The sequence below is a fragment of the Nyctereutes procyonoides genome, unplaced genomic scaffold, assembly GCF_905146905.1.
Source record: "Nyctereutes procyonoides isolate TBG_1078 unplaced genomic scaffold, NYPRO_anot_genome, whole genome shotgun sequence".
Taxonomy (NCBI): domain Eukaryota; kingdom Metazoa; phylum Chordata; class Mammalia; order Carnivora; family Canidae; genus Nyctereutes; species Nyctereutes procyonoides.
Window position 1 is genome coordinate 12,181,940 of NW_026575151.1, and position 4,302 is coordinate 12,186,241.

Sequence of the window (4,302 nt, forward strand, 5' to 3'; positions counted from 1 at the left end):
TACAATTTTGATTAGCATTTCTCTGATGACAAAGGGTGTTGAGCATCTCTTCACGTTTTTTTTTTTATTTTGTCATTTGCATATCATTTTGGAGAAGTGTCTATTGAAATCTTGTGCTCATTTTTAATGGTGTTATTTGTCTCTTTTCATTGTTGAGGGTTTTTTTTTCTATTATAAAAGTTTATTTAAGAAAAAAGTTCAATATGAACATGCAGGTGACCCGATTTTTATATTGTAGTAAAACAGGTCCTATGGACAGGGGACATGTGGAAGCAGTTTTTTTTTTTTTATAGATTTTATTTTATTATTTATTCTTGAGAGACAGAGAGAGAGAGAGGCAGAGACACAGGCAGAGGGAGAAGCAGGCTCCACGCAGGGAGCCCGACGCGGGACTCGATCCCGGGTCTCCAGCATCAGGCCCTGGGCTGCAGGCGGCGCCAAACCGCTGCGCCACCCGGGCTGCCCGGAAGCAGTTTTCTTCTCCGGACCCACGCGCTCATCGTTTACACCCGTTCCAAGGCTTCTAAGATGACGGTGCTACTCCCGGGTATCACCACCGTCCCAATATTGCTCTGTTCCCCACTAGTTGCCGTCTCCACACATTCATCTATCACAGGATTCGAGAACCGACCGAACCCTCGCAGTATTCCTGGACGTGTCTGCCGCCATTGACTGTCAATGATACTTTCTGGTCCATAAATGTTTTCACTTGGGAGGGGGAGCTTCACTCATGGCGTCTACTCAGCGAACTCAAGATGCCTCCAACGGAATTTGTGGGGTCCCTCACACTCCCGCAGTAGGTCCAGCCCATTGTCGAGTTTTATTTATTTATTTTTTCCATTGTTGAGTTTCAGGAGCTGTTTATCTTCTTTTATTATTCTAGCTTTATTGAGGTATAACTGATAAACATAATAGTTCTTTATTTTTTTTTTTTTAATTTTTTTATTTATTTATGATAGTCACAGAGAGAGAGAGAGGCAGAGACACAGGCAGAGGGAGAAGCAGGCTCCATGCACCGGGAGCCCGATGTGGGATTCGATCCCGGGTCTCCAGGATCGCGCCCTGGGCCAAAGGCAGGCGCCAAACCGCTGCGCCACCCAGGGATCCCCATAATAGTTCTTTATATATTCTAGACGGTAGACTTAATCAGATCCATCATTTGCCAATATTTCTCCCATTCTGGGGGCTATCTTTTCACTTTCTTGAGTGTCCTCTGAAGCAAGTTTTTACTTTTGATAAAGCCATTTATCTTTTTTCCCCCCGTTGGTTACTTGTGTTTTACATGCCCTAGCTAAGAAACCATTCCCTAATCCAAGGTCAGGAATATCTCATGATTTTTTGAATTGAGATATAGTTCACATACTATCCTTAGAAACTTTTTTGACTATTCCTCTAAGAAACACACCAAAAAAGTACACACAACATAAATGCATGACTTAATTATTCTAGAACTATTATCCAGGTCAAAAAACAGAATGTTGCCAGATCCCAGGAAGTCTTCCTCCACTGTCCCATCACTGCTTCCCAATTACAATACCCTCTCATCTCTATGGCAAGATCATAGCTATTGGGGCAGCGCCGGTGGCGCAGCGGTTTAGCGCCGCCTGCAGCCTGGGGCGTGATCCTGGAGACCCGGGATGGAGTCCCACATCGGGATCCCTGCATGGAGCCTGCTTCTCCCCCTGCCTGTGTCTCTGCCTCTCTCTCTGTGTGTGTCTCTATGAATAAATAAAAAATAAAAAAATTTAAAAAAAAAAGGATCATAGTTATTGAAAGGAAGTCCCAAATTAGATCCACTTTTTTATTGGAACAGTATTTATTACAGTACTTGATAGTAAATATTATTGAATGAAATAACAAAGAATGGAAAGTCAGTTAATTTTACTATTTAACAGTATCTCCTGTAATTTATAGCTGATGAAGGACTTTAAGTTGTTGAGCAAAGCTGTTTCTCCATCTGTTTTTGGTTTTTGCTTGTTTTATACCAATCTATCTTAGGTACGTGACACATTTTGATCAGTTAATACCTTACTCTAGATAAAGGAAAGAAAATAATACTGTTAATGATAAAATAGCTGATAGTTATTTATTGCATGTTTAATATATGCCTGAAACTCTGTCAAGCGTTATGGCAGTCAATCTTCACAACGCCCTTAATAAGATACCTATTTTCTCTCTCTTCCCTTATCTATCTGTTCCCCAGCTGACCCCCACTTAATTTTTGCCAACAGAAGTACTAAGGCTTACCAAGGCTAAGTAACATGTCCCAGATCACACAACTAACAAACAACAGAGATAGGTTGCAAAAACTGGCAATCTCACTCCAGAGCCTACGTGATACAATCCTCAACTCTTCCCAGATAATTCTGACGCCCAAAGCACCTGAGAACTTAAATCTGTTCAGGAACAAGATCCCTGGTATCTTTCTCAGATGTTCTTTCAGATGTACAGAGTCTTGGAACAGGAGGTATTCAATAAATGGTGTTTATTACAAACACATTTTCCCATTCATCTATCAGTGGACACTTGAAGTTGCTTCCATAACTTGGTATTGTAGATAATGCTGCTATAAATATTGGGGTGCATATATCTTTTTTAATTAGTATTTTCATTTTCTTTATGCAAGTACTAGGATTACTGGATCATATGGTATCTCTATTTTTTATTTTTTGAGGACCTTCCATAATGTTTTCCTCAGTAGTTGCACCAACTTATGTTCTCACGGACACTTGTTCTTTTTTGTCTTTTTTATTCTAGCCATTTGGCAGGTGTAAGGGGTTATCTCATTGTGGTTTTGATTTGCATTTCCCTGATAATGTGTGATGTCGAACATCTTTTCATGTGCCTGGTTGACATCTATATATGTTTTCTCTCTTTTTTTTTAAAGATTTTATTTATTTATTCATGACAGACACACACACACACACACACACACACACACACACACACACACATACAGGGGCAGAGACACACAGGCAGAGGGAGAAGCAGGCTCCACACAGGGAGCCTGACGTGGGACTTCAGGATCACGCCCCTGGCCAAAGGCAGGTGCTAAACCGCTGAGCCACCCAGGGATCCCTATATATGTTTGCTTTGGAAAAATGTCTATTCAGGTCTTCTGCCTATTTTTTAAATTGGATTACTAGGGGTTTCTTGGTTTTGAGTTGCATAACTTCTTTATATATTTTGAATATTAATTTTGATTCTATCATTTACAAATATGTTTTCCCATTCAGTAGGTTGACTTTTTGTTTTATTGATGGGTCTTTTTCACTGTATAAAAGTTTTTATTTGGTGTAGTTCCAAGAGTTTACTTTTGCTTTTGTTTCACTTTTGTTTTGTCTCTTAAGGCTTCTGTTGCCTTGGGAATCCCTGGGTGGCTCAGTGGTTTAGCGCCTGCCTTTGGCCCAGGGCGCGATCCTGGAGTCCCGGGATCCAGCCCCACATCGGGCTCCCTACATGGAGCCTGCTGCTCCCTCTGCCTGTGTCTCTGCCTCTGTCTCTCATTCTCTTTCTGTGTCTTCCATGAATAAATAAATAAAAATCTTAAAAAAAAAAAAAAAAGGCTTCTGTTGCCTTAAGAGACATATCTATGGATGTCTGGGTGGTTCAGTGGTGCCTGCCTTCGGCTCAGGACGTGACCCTGGAGTCCTGGGATCGAGTCCCACATCAGGTTCCCTGCAGGGAGCCTGCTTCTCCCTCTGCCTACGTCTCTGCATCTCTCTTTGTGTCTCTCATGAAAAAAATAAATAAAATCTTAAAAGAAAAAGAGACAGACATATCTAGAAAAATGTTGCTACAGCTGATGTCAAAGAAACTACTGTCTATGCTCTCTTCTTGGAGTTTTCTGATTCCAGGTCTTACATTTAGGTCTTTAATTCATCTAGAGTTTATTCATGTGTATGGTGTAAGAAAGTGGTCCAGTTTTCCCAACACCACTTATTGAAGAGAAAATCTTTCCCTCCTTGCATATTTTTGCCTCCTTTGTCACAGACTAATTGACTATGTAAGTTTGGCTTTATTTCTGGGTTTTCCATTTTGTTCCATTGAACTACATGTCTATTTTTGTTCCAGTACCATATTGTTTTGAGTACTACAGCTTTGTAGTATATCTTGAAATCTGGGACTGTAATACCTCCAGCTTTGTTCTGCTTTCTCAAGATTGCTTCGCTTTTTTAGAGGCCTTTGTTGTTCCATACAAATTTTAGTACTATTTGTTCTAGTTCTGTGAAAAATGCTATTGATATTCTGATAGAGATTGCATTGAATCTGTACATTGCTTTGGGTAGTATGGTCATTTTA

General features: G+C 40.4%; 1 pseudogene; it reads right to left on the reverse strand.

The window, feature by feature from the left end:
- Positions 1-503: 503 nt before the first annotated feature.
- On the reverse strand, positions 504-703 carry LOC129501789 (small nuclear ribonucleoprotein G-like; annotated as a pseudogene).
- Positions 704-4,302: the final 3,599 nt, after the last annotated feature.